We start from the raw sequence: 13,993 nt of genomic DNA, 5'->3' as shown, positions 1-13,993 counted from the left end.
CATCCATGTGACATAAGAATTCCATAAAAAAAACAAATTGTTGTAATGATCCAGACATAAAAGCTCTGGTTAGATCAAAAGCCAAACCATGGTTAAAATTAGTTAATCAAAACAAAATTGTAGTCATGTCTATTTCGATTTATTATTCGCCAAGTATCGAAGAGGTATACTGTAATGTCAATGTCAGTCTTTGTCTGTTGTTACCATTTCACAGTTTATGTATGAAGAACTGGACATTTGGCTCGAACTTTATAATAATCAGTTAAACCCTGTTAACGACTCTCAAGGGCAATCAAATCCTGCTTCATGATACTTTAAATTTCTTTTTTTGTAGGTAAATATATCTTCACTTCAATATAATGGAATGAATAGATATGCGTAATTTAATCATGTAAACTATTTTATATTTTGTTTGCTCGACACCGTGTGCATTTCTTTTTACACCGCTGTATAAATTAGTGAATTAGAAATACATGTCAGTTCTTTAAAAGTGTGCGAATAAAATCGAAAGTCACTCAAAAGTGACCAAAATAATAATCAAATCAAAATTAAAATATAAGTTTGTTTGATGAATCATTTATACCTGTTTACGTACAGCAAAATTTGGAAACATGATAGTTGTTTCTTTAATGATATCTTTCTGGTTATTGGATATGCTATGTTGAAATAAAGTTTGTAAATATAAGTAGAAACATTAAAGTACGTAGAAGAAATAGCAACCCGCTAGAAAACACAAAAACATGACACATAAAAGAAAAAAAAACCATAAAAGCAAAATATATTCTCTCGATGCAAGCAATAAATAAATAAAACGTGACAATATTCATTTGATGTATTTTGGAGCCTCTTTCATTGTAGATAACAAATCACTAATTTAAAAAATAATAAACCTAACGATCATGCTATATGTAAGTGAATCGTCAACAATAGATAAGTGTCAATGAGTTAGCTGCTCTTTTCTGTGTTTCCCATGACATATTAAATATACTGTTAAGTAACGTTAAGTTCCTCTGCAAAAGTTGAAGCACTATAAACTGAAAGTTGTTGAGATATGATTTTATAATTTTGTGTCGATTAGTTGACAATGACAGACCCCTGCTAAACCTCAACTGTTTGTGCTTGAATCGATATAGTAAGTTGTAAAGACGATGTGGTAGTCGATCCTCATCTTCTTTGCCGTATTCATGTTATTTACTCTTGTGGTGAGTCCATATCTATATCAGCTTGTGACAGTGGATTGGTGCAAATGAGTATGCTGTTCAACATATAAAAATAGATGTTTCATTATCAAATAAAATATCCGTTAATGTGCAAATGTCTATAATTAATGTGTAGATCATATGTAGAAGGACACAACGGCATTTTTATCCTAATTTTATGTACATTTTAAACATTTATAGACTTATTTCATTGTATCTTTGAAAGTAAAAATTCTAAACATATAAATCATTAAATATTCAGAGGTTGTTCACGGTGTTCTAAACTATTCAACATAACGTCAAGTTTAGGTATATAAGTCTAAGTAGGACTTTAGAATATGAAAATTGTTTTATGCTAAATTTACTTTTATGTAATATAATCAACTTTAATGATTATACTTTTGTTTTTATCTCAATTCTTACATCATCAACTTTCGTTTCTAATCAATTTTAATATTATTGTTTTGAACCTTTTCGTCAGTTTCAGTTTCATGATTGCCAATAGTTCATTTTCGTAATTTTGAAAGGCTTTCTTAATATAGAAATATTAGTAAATAGCATAAGTATAAATTATAAACATACCCTTTAAAAGACTTCAGTGTTAGGTTCTGAACAGGTATATAATTTTTGCACATGATGTTGATTTGGAAAGAAATACAGATAATATTTTGTCACAATATGGTGTTTTGTACTGAAAACATATTTATCAAAATTTTGGGTCCTCAGTGAAATGACTTCATACTTTATTTCGCCTATTTTACTCTTCAGATTAGAGCGTCAATGATAAGTCTTTTGTACAGGAAAGGAGCATCTGGCCCTTACAATTTTAATCCTCGTATGTATGATGAGTTTCTTATTGGACACTGATAATGGTAAATTTCCAAAATGTGTTTTGGACCAATTAAATTCATGTGTACTTTGTATTTTATTAAGTTGTTAGAATATAATGCACATTGTTTACATTGCACATTATACGACGGCTGCAACATCTGGAGCAGGATCTGCCTTCCCTCACGGAACAACTGCGTCCATCCCGGTTTTTGGTGGGATTAGTGTTGCTCAGTCTTTAGTTTTTTATGTGTACTGTTGCAAGTCTTTTTTTTTTGCCATGGCGTTGTCAGTTTATTTTCGACTTATGAGTTTGAATGTCCCGTTGGTATATTTCGCCTCTCTCCTAGTCTAAATATGTTATAAAATAGCTTTGAAACAACTAACATAACATACATTGTATTACTCTTCCTATGACATTCAACCCTCCTATTTTCTGTTGAGAAAATAACTAAAACAATTAGATGATTTTTTATTTTTTTTTTAAAACGAACAAAATATCAAAGTCAACATTCTAAATCTATTACTCGACTATGTTGAATTGATATCGGATGATTTATAATTTTGACGTCGTCACAGTATTAATTTAAAATAGCCTTTCAAGACCGTCATAATCATGATAATTATTTGGACTAGTATTGTGAAAATCAATTTTAATGTTCCTTTTTTGAACTATTCGTCAGTTTCAGATTCACAATTGTCAATAGTTCATTTTCGTCATTTTTAAAGGATTTCTTAGTATAGAAATATTAGTAAATGGCATAGGTATTAATTAAAAACTTACTCTTTAAAAGACTTCAGTGTTGGGTACTGAACAGGTATTTGTACCTTAGTTTATTTATTTTGTATTTACATTGAATCATAGGTCAAATTTATTTATTCAGTGTATGTTCACTTGTGTTAATATGTCCTTTGATTGAGTTAAGCTATTTCAGTTGATATTTTATAGTGTGTCTTTCTATGTTGGGATGTTACACTATTGTTTCAGAAAAAGGGTGAAAGTTTGGTACCATTAAAACGTTTAAACCCGCTGCATTTGTTTGCACCTGTCCTAAGCTGGGAATATGATGTTCAGTAGTTGTCGTTTGTTGATGTGGTTCATAAGTGTTTTTCGTTTCTCGTTTTTTATATAGATTAGACTGTTGGTTTTCCCGTTTGAATTGTTTTACACTAGTAATTTTTGGGGCCCTTTATAGTTTACTGTTCGGTGTGAGACAAGGCTTCATGTTGAAGACCGTGCTTTGACCTATAATGGTTTACTTTTATTAATTTTGACTTGAATGTAGAGTTGTCTCATTGGCACTCATACCACATCTTCTTATATCTATATAATTTTCACATATGCTATTGATCTGAAAAGAAATAAAGATAATCTTCTGTCACAGTATGGTGTTTTGTACTGAAAACATATTTATCGAAATTTTGGGTCCTAAGTGCTCTATAACTTCATACTTTATTTCGCCTATTTTACTCATCAGGTTAGAGCGTTATTGATAAGTCTTTTGTACACGAAACTAGCGTCTGGCCCATACATTTTTAATCCTCGTATCTATGATGAGTTTATTATCAGACACTGATAAAGGTTAACTTTTCAAAATGTGTTTTGAACCAATTAAATTCATGTGTATTTTGTATTATATTAAAATGTAAGAAAACAATGCACGATGGTATACATTGTACATTATACGACGACTGTCACATGTGGCGCAGGATCTCCCGGAACACCTGTGATCATCCCCGGTTTATGATGGGATTCGTGTTGCTCATTTTTTAGTTTTCTATGTTGTGTTTATATGTGTACTGTTGTTTGTCTTTTTGTCTTTTTTGGTTTTTTTCCACGGCGTTCTAAGTTTATTTTTGACTTATTAGTTTGAATATATTTCGCCTCTTTTCAAGTCTACATATGTTTTTAAGTAGCGTTGAAACATAATATACCTTGCATTACTCTTCCTATATCATTCAAACCTTCTATTTTCTGTTTAGTAATAACTAAAAGAAATGAGATGATCTTTTATTTTTTCCAAAACGAACAGAATATCAAAGTCAACATTTTAAATCTATTATTTGACTATGTTGTATTGATTTGGGATAATTTATACAATGTCAATTACACATAATAAAGAGCATCCAAAGCAATTTCCTGGGTTTCATGAGGAACGCTCGAATCTAAACATATGAAAGTCAGCAATGTATAAATATATAATTATTTTCATTTACCTGTGTATAATATGACACAGGTTTCTTCAAAAGTGATGATTTTCTATAAATTGTTTGAAATGTCACAGTGATATTATACTTTAACTTTGTTTAAACCTGTTTATTTATTTTTGACTTTAATTATTTATCCCTTGTAATTTTTTATTAACTGTGTATTTGCATTCAGGTGTCACAGGTCAAATTTATTCGTTCATTGTGTGTTAATTTACGTTTTTTGATTGAGTTAAGCCTTTCAATTGATATTTTATAGTATGTTTTTCTATGTTGTGATTTTATAATATTGTTTCAGAAAAGGGAGAAGGTTTGGTACCATTAAAACGTTTAATCCCGCTGCAAATGTTTGCACCTGTCCTAAGTCAGGAATCTGATTATAGTAGTTGTCGTCTGTTTATGTAGTTCATACGTGTTTCTCGTTTCTCGTTTGTATATAGATTAGACCGCTGGTTTGTCCGTTTGAATGGTTTTACACTAGTAATTTTTGGGGCCCTTTATAGCTTGCTGTTCGGTATGAGCAAATGCTCCGTGTTGAAGGCCGTACCTTGACCTATTATGGTTTACTTTTATAAATTGTAACTTGGATGGAGAGTTGTCTTATTGGCACTCATACCACATTTTCCTATATCTATGAACGTAACGAGCTATATACAATTGATTATTCAGACCGTTGTTGGACATATTAAAGCATTTACTCCTGGTAACCTATTTTTAAATAAAAAGATCATCAGTTACGAAGCCTGTGCAGCAACACTAGATTCAGTCATTAATTGTAAGTTAGAATATTGGAATGATTACGTACGTATTTTGACGTATTCAATTTTAACTTATGGCACTAGAGCAACATTTGAGATTATGGACCGGAAAATACTATCTGAAAACGTTCTCTGTTCATATTCATAACGTCATAGTACAGTTTATTCATCGGACCACTGTCTTTGTCTAATATACGGTAAAGGGAGCGGCTTGATTTTAATAGATAAATAGGAACAACATCGAAACTAATTAGAATATTTATAGATATTTTTACATTTCAAATACAAAAGACTATATATTAAGACTCACCTGGTTAAACTTCTCAAAAATGGAGCATACAATGAAGAATATATGCATTGAAAAGTTAACATGGAAAAGTTATAAGAGCTTCAAACATTTACGTTCGTAATAATTTAAATGAAAAGAAGAATTCTGATAGAAGTGAAAAATATTATACACTGAAACGAGAAAACTGATGTGTATTTGAAAAAGCATATGAAAAAAAAATATTATGATAAACATTATCTACTAATTGGTTATAAAAAAAACTTTGTTGAATCAATGCATGTAGAATTGTAAGCAAACAAAGCTCTGCTGGTACTGGAAATACAAAAAAGTAGCGACTAAAATAATTTATGAATAAAATGCTATATGTTTTGCTTGTTGTGTCTGGTAAATAAACAAGAAAGAAGAAAATAGGTTCACAACGCTGTTTTTTTGCACGTATAAAGCTTTGACGAAGTGACGCAACATATATGAGTTGATTTGTTTTGTGATAAACAAATGATGCAAATGCAAGTAACTCATCTCAACTCATACTCGACATGTTTTCACTGTCTCTGATCTTTTAATCCAAGAAGATTCGTCTGATCTGTAAATTTACTGTGTCCTATTCCCGACTGTGACATATTTACTTAACGTTGATTTGCTTAGCGGGTGATGCATGTATTACAGAAGACGCTTACTTTGTCGACACAACAGGCCTTGCGGTCATAAAACTTTCGAGCATGATTATAGTACTCAGACTCAGAAATCAACCAATCAAAATACTGGATTTGGTGTTTCAAGCACAAATTTTGTACTCCGAGTACCGAGTGAAGTTTTATGACCGAGGGCCCGGTCTCACTCCTATTATAGTTCATGTGATTTCCTCGGTTTTTGTTTGTTTTGTACTTGGATTTGTATCGCCTTGGTATATAAATGAGATATGAACATCGATAAAGTACTGTTGCATTGGAAGGTATAAGACATTACTCAACTGAATTATCATCCTTTTGCAAGAACTAACGCAGTAAATTAAGTCAATTAGAATGTATTTAGCTAAGTTAGTTAGATTTGTTATTTATTTAGTTAAGCTAGTAAGTTTTGGTATTTATAACGTTAAGCATATAAAACATAATGTATTAAATTGTATATACATTGTAATAAAAGAAAATAATATTTCAGTAATATGAACCATTACATTAATATCTAACGTTCAATGTATATGTCTATTATATATGTCCATTATATATGTCCATTATATATGTCTATTATATATGTCTATTATAATCAGCAACATTTTTACATTGTTATGTAAACAACGGATTATGTTGATTATTACAAATAAAGATAAGATGTGAAATTAAATTTATTTTAGTTTTAGCTTTTGATTTCAAAAAGTCAAACATTGTAAATATTATTGTTGCAATGATACAGATTTCAAACTTATTTATAAAAGAAGTCGTAAAACTTGTTAACTTTCTGTAATATGTTAAAATGACTATTAAATTCAAAGGTCTCTTAAACGTAAGCTAGTTTAGAGCTTGGTATTTAGTTTAAACAATGGCATTGTGTAAAAGATGATGTTTTGGTTTTCGTATGTCTTTTATAAATCTATGATGTTATATGAAGACAGTGTCGATTGTGGAATCGCATGGCTCGTGATGTATGCATAGTGAACCCTGTCGACGCACTTGGTGTCGCTCCTATTGGAGTTTTAAGACTCCCTCAGTTTTTGATTGTTGCCTTGATTTGTATCTTCTTTATCGATTTATGAGACTTGCCCATCAGTAAATATATGTTGCCTTAATTCGGGATATTAACCATAAAATCTACAATTATTTGCAAATGATAATGAAGAATATCTATCCTTTACTAAATACCTCGCTGCATAAGATTTTATTCGTTTTGATTTTGATGTTTTCGTTTTTGTTTTGTTGTATTTGTTTTTGACGATATGTTACATGATTTAACAATACAATCCTTTAATCAATTTCATATTTGATTATAACATGTATTACTTGTACCTGTTAAAGCATATACACTATCAATACGCTCAGTGCCGTTATAAAGTAGAGTCGGGCTAGATCTTAGTCTTTTATTTATCACCAGTAATCTTCCGTGATTGGAAAAATAGATGTCGTCACCAAGGACTCCAATGGCAACATTCTTTTTAATGGAATTTGTTGTAATGAGTGTTGTTACATCAGATCTATTTACTCGAACAGATTTCAGCTCCCCGTTGTCATTGACCACCCAGTACAATTTTTGCTCATTCATTTCTGAAATATTAAGAAAGATATGGACTCAAAATTCTGTAACACATGATTATACATTCTTATCATAATACACCAAATGAATTTTATCTTTATCTTCCGAATGTCCTTTTGCACGGACTTCATTACGTTATGCATTGTCAGAACTGCATATGTTAAAGATGTATTTTAATTTTCCGTGTTAGTCAATTTCTAATTCTATTTTGCATTTTAATTACACATGATTAAGAATGTAGCAATATATACGTATGCACATCTGAATCATTGTGTATTTAGTCTACATTCATAACTATTAAACTTTGTCATATGAGGAATATTAATATGCTTTTCAACCTCATAATGGCCTATACTGATAGATAGTCAGATACATTAAGTTAAAGGCATAAAAATGATAAAACTATGATATAGTACATGATTTTAATTAGGTACGGAACACTACTTCTGCTCATTTGTTTGAATAACATCAACGGTTCCAATTTTACTGCACCAGATTCGAATTTCGACAATAAATGTCTCTTCAGTGATGCCGGAGGCAAAAATATTTGAAAATCTTAAAAACGAAAAAAGTATGTAAATTGAATATACAACGAAAACCACCATTTTTTTCATTTGGGCCTCTATCTTTAAGTTATCAGAATTGTCAGAAACATAAAGTTGTCAGATTTATTAAGCTTATCATAACAATTAGATCGTGAATGTTCACCTACGATTTTATTATATAATTTGGTACAAAAAAATGTAAAATACGTGGAAAATATATTAATGTATTACAAGCAAGAACAAATCTACCATCCTCTGTTAAACTAAGAACTTGCAAGGTCATTAAGTGAAATGGTTTAAACTAAAAAAATATGAATTGAAACGTTTGAAGAAGAAAAATCTTTTCAGTATTGTAGAAATGGGACGCACATTTAAATACCTAAACCGAATCATAACGATTCACGCTTATAAGCAAAATAAAATGGTTTAAATCAGATTGGTAGCTACTGAGTACAGAATTTTAAAGTTGGTGTCTTTTGCGTGTACATTGGACGAGCGTTGTTTAAAAGTTTTATAAATTTCCGTGTGCTGTGATATTTTTTTCATATTCAGGCAAAACAAAGATATATATGATAGCCATAGATAAAGGCAACAGTAGTATACCGCTGTTCGAAACTCATAAATCGATAGAGATAAAAACAAATCCGGGTTACAAACAAAAACTGAGGTAACGCATCAAATATAAGAGGAGAACAACGCCACAACAAAAACACAACATTAAAATGTAACACACACAGAAACTATCTATAATATAACAATGGCCATTTTCCTGACTTGGTACAGGACATTTTAAGAAAAAAATGGTGGGTTGAACCTGGTTTTGTGGCATGCCAAACCTCCCGCTGTTATGGCAATGTTAAATATAACATTAAAATGACAACATTTCATGACAGGATTACAATACAAATAAATGGGAGAACATATAGGACAAAGAAACACACGAATAATAGCTAACAAAAGGCACCAGGTTTAAAATCCAATACGCCAGACGTGCGTCTCGTCCACACAAGACTATCCAGTGACGCTCAGATGAAGTTCCATGAAACTAGATTTGTAGAATTCAATTAACTATATAAGTGTAAATAGTTATCAAAGGTACAAAAATGTACCATATTCCAGAATTTTCCAAATTGTTCAAATAACAAGTAATTTGCTTGACTACATCATGTTCATGTTTCATATAGCAATAGCAAATACAATAATCTATGTATTTTTCCAGTTTTCAAAAAACAACACGTCGTCTTTGTAAGGGGAAATAACTGGAATCGTGAACATCTAGGTGTAATGAAATCGTCAATACAATAATTTGACAAACAAATAGTCTGTATTAATTTCCAACGACAATAGTGGTGGTCGATTCATTACCTACCTAAATCCATACAGACAACATCTAAACTTATGGTTACAAGCACTTGTTTTTCAGTTAAATCAAATCTCGACTTATATATTTTCGAAAAGCGTTCAACAGTGTAGCCCATGCTGCCTCACGTTATATATTGTTAAAAAAAACAATCGGGCTAATCATAAATACAGCCTTCAAACATATGTAGGTGTCAATAAAATATAAAATTGAGAATGGAAATGGGGAATGTATCAAAGAGACAACAACCCGACCAAAGAGCAGAAAACAGCCCAAAGCCACCAATGGGTCTTCAACACAGCGAGAAAATCCCGCACCCGGAGGCTGGCTTCAGCTGGCCCCTAAACAATGTTCACCTAGTTATAATACATTGTGTATACGAGACATTTTATTAAAACTATACCATAAAAAAAAACGACTTCTCTAAATCTCAAAATACATTTAGTTCAAATATTCGTTTAGAAAGTATACTATTTCTGTTATACTTGCTTTTAAGAAATTTGTTTTTAATTATATTCTTGTCTTTTGGCGTTTTTCATTATAGTAATATGTCATTATCATCCGTCACTATTTATGTAAATATAAGACTGTTTGTTAGTTTTTTTATTGTATCAGAACTATCCAAACTGACTTTTAGTTCCTGTGTTCCTTTTTTCCTCAATTGTTGATTAACGAATGAGACTTATCATAACTTTTGTGAGCAACACGACATTACCAATTGTGGAAACTATGCTGCTTACACTTCGAGAGCACATGAGTTCACGCCACTTCATTTTGATCAATCTTTAGTCTCTGTGTAATGTTTTGCTAATAAATAATTGTCTTTTTGACGAATTCATTTGGACTGATTGTTTTTTATTGCTCCTTGGTGTCTCCTGTCTTGTTTACCATGTGAGACGTCAATGCTGAAAGGAATTTAATACACTGCAATTTATAGCGCATTATCAAATTGCGTTTAAATCTTAAATGAAATTGTAAAGACAGGCAAAAAGAGATACCAAAGCTATAGTCACACTCTTTATTTGGCCTTTTTAACATTTTTGATTCGAGCGCCACTTATGAGTCTTTTGAAAACGAAACGCGCGTCTGGCGTACGAAATTCTGGTATCAAGGATGAGTTTATCCATAAGTTGAAAACGAACTGACTGTACCATGACAAATAAAGAAAAACGACAGAAACACACACAACTGTATTTAAAACACAATATAGAAAACTAAAGACTAAGCAACTCGAACGCCATAAAAAATCAGCCGATCTCATGTGTTCCGAATTATATATTGCAAAAGTATTTCATTTAAAAAATTTTCCATATCAATGTCATACCTGTTTTGAACACCCAGTTGTATGACGAAAGGGTAACTCAGACCTAAGTCTATGACCGTCACATCTGATCCGTTTAAATTACACCTTAGAATCCTACCATTGCCATTATTAATTTCAGCCCAATAAACATGGTCATGCAGAGAATCAATTGCTAAGCATGCTGGATTTATGCCTGTCGATACTACAGTTTCGAAATATATTGACTCTGCGGGATAACTGAATCTAGAAAAAAGTTTGTTGAAATTTAAAAACCGCTAAATACATATTAAACAATTTTTCACATGAATTGTAAAAAAGACACTTATCCCAGTGGTATCGTTAATCTCAAGTTCACTTGGATATATCAGATGTAAGCGCACATTGAAATATGGTTTGTTAAGTGACACAATATCATCAATATGTCTGATTGATTAATTGTTGGTTACCTGACGTCCAGTGGGAAATATTTCATGAATGTTCAGAACACGTGTAGGCCTTGTAACAGAGGCCGTCTGGAATGAAGGTTGGCTACATTTTGACTGCCACCGGATAAAGAGGATATATTGAATAGGAACCGAAATTATGCCTTGCAACAGGCCACTACGGACCATCAAAGAGCTGTTGCAAGGTTTCTTCACGTGCATAGAGCTAGACACTCTCTTTACACTAGACTTTGGATTTAACGTCCACATTTTTACCGGACGTGGCTGCGTACTTGTACATCCCCTAGAGCCCAACCGACGCCCCACTTCGGCAAGTGTTTTACTGCCAATCGGAAAGAGACCACAGTGACCTTATTTATATTTCCCAATCACTTTTGGGGGTCAATATATCTGAATGTTAAGTTCTTTAAAAAAAATTGTAAAAGGCTTTTCTTTGAGATTCTGTATGAATTCTTCTTCATATTAATACAAAAAGAAGTCGGCCAGTGGTCACAAAGTACGATTTTTAATGACTCTGCAATATAGAATTTGTATCTACATTTCCCATTTTTGTAGAAAAAGCTCTGTTTAATGAGACTTGTAGTCGATTTTTAAATGGAGACACGAGAAACAGTAGTGTAACGCGTGGAATATCACGGTTTTGATATAACTACAAAATTGTAAAACTGTGATTAAAGATTTAGGTATTGATCTGTGTTTTAAGAATCCACATCTAAAAAATACATCTTATGTTTCTTCATTACATCGACTCCGGATGACATGTCGTGCAAATTCAAATCGGTAAGATACATTTACAATATATCTTATATAAAACCAGTTTAAATCCACCATTTTCTACATGAGGAAATGCCTGTACCAAGTCAGGAATATGACAGTTGTTTTCCATTCATTTGATGTGTTTGAGCTTTTGATTTTGCCATTTGATTTCCAATAATTTGCCGATACTTCCCCGTATGCAGTAACCTTAAATACTGAACCTCTCTTTAGAACATCAGCCTCCGCACAGTGCGAGTGCGAGGGAAACGCCGTGATGAAAGAATGAAAACAAACGTGCACTGGAAAGTTATTATAAATAACTGATTCTTAAAGAACAAATTAGATACACCAAATCATGTACAACTGTTAAGGAAAAGTTTGATTAACAAATGGGAACGTATAGAAAATATAAAAAATATCATTCATATATGGCCCAATCAATTCACTCATTTTTTACGTGCTCTGTACTGATTGTTTATCAATGTCACGATCCGGTACACTTCGGCAACCTACTCAAAAGTTAATTAGCTTGCTATCAACAATGACGGTATGCAATATTATTTGTCGATAATACTTCATAGATTTGTAAAAAATGTTAAAAAACGTGGATACAGGACTTAGTATATATATAATACTCTCAAACGTGTCCATCCCCTATAACGTGTCCTATTCCCTAAAACGTGTCCATTTTGCCCAAACGTGTCCTAAAAATTCCAAATCGCCCAAACGTGTCCGATTTCACATCCCCCAAACGTGGCCAATAATTGTTTTAAACGCCTGAACGTCTCAAAACTTTTAGCGCTCTGATGTCCTCTGAAACGATAATAACGTTTACGGCATATAAATAATAGGGGACACGATTGAAGATGTCGGGTTTCGGTTAGATTCTAAAAAAATATTAATGTCGCTATCAAAGGACATACATATTGAAGTATTTTGGGCACATTACCGGAAATTAAAAAAATAACAGAGTTGAAAGATGAAAATCAAAACGTGTTTATAGCATTAGTATGTTCAACGCCGGTTGTTTATATAAATCATATATTTCATGCACATTTAGAGCGAACATAAAAATTTCAATTGCATGGTTTTCTACAGTCAAATTTATAGTCAACTAAGTGAATTCTTTTGTAATAATATATTCCGATGATGTTTAAATACATGTTTATTAATGATGTATGAGGATAAATCACGGATTTTTTTATCAGCTCTTTAAAGTATGTACTGGTATTAAGTTTTTAGTTTAAAATATTTTTGGTTCGAGCATCACTAAAGAGACATAAACAAAAGGAATAAATTTACATGTATCATTAGCATCCAACCCCAAGGGTGACTGGGGAATAGAAGTATGGTCACCATTGGTCTTCCTCTGACCGGCAGTAAAACCCTTGCTATAGTGGGGCGTTCGTTTGGCTGTGCGGGATGTACAAATTTGCAGCCACGTCCGGTCAGAATGGGGACGTTAAATCCGATACCTCGAGTAAAGAGAGTTCCACGCTCTTTGCATGTTAAGAACCCTTGCAACAACTCTTTGAGGGGTCCGTAGGTGACCTGTTGCAAGGCTAAATTTCTGTCCCTATCCAATATACCCTCATTTCCCGTGGCAGTCTAACTTCCTCCGACCTTAATCCCGGAAGCCCCTCAAACAGAACCAACTTACTGTATTTATTGTTAATTTGTTCTCGTTCTGAATATGCATGATATATTTGCCACTGGACGTTGAGCAACCAACAATCAATCAATCAATCAATCATTAGCATCCCTAATATCAACCTTATAATTCATAATCGTTTATTACCTAAAGGTATCATTAAAGTACGTTAAAAACCGTATGCGTAAATTCCGTAAAATGCGTAAAAAAGATGTGAATGCAAGTCATTTTAAATGCGCATCATCTTTTTAACTGTCAATTGTGAAAGAGGTAACAATCGATTGTTGCTTGCTTAATGTTTTGTGGATATTATTTCATGCTTTTTTAAGACAATAAATTGATTGATTGTTGGTTGGTTAACGTCCAGTGGCAAATATTTCAAACATATTCAGGACGAGAACATATTAAC

This window comes from Mytilus californianus, unplaced genomic scaffold (genome assembly GCF_021869535.1).
Source record: "Mytilus californianus isolate M0D057914Y unplaced genomic scaffold, xbMytCali1.0.p SCAF_12, whole genome shotgun sequence".
Classification (NCBI taxonomy): domain Eukaryota; kingdom Metazoa; phylum Mollusca; class Bivalvia; order Mytilida; family Mytilidae; genus Mytilus; species Mytilus californianus.
This window is presented reverse-complemented; position numbering follows the sequence as displayed.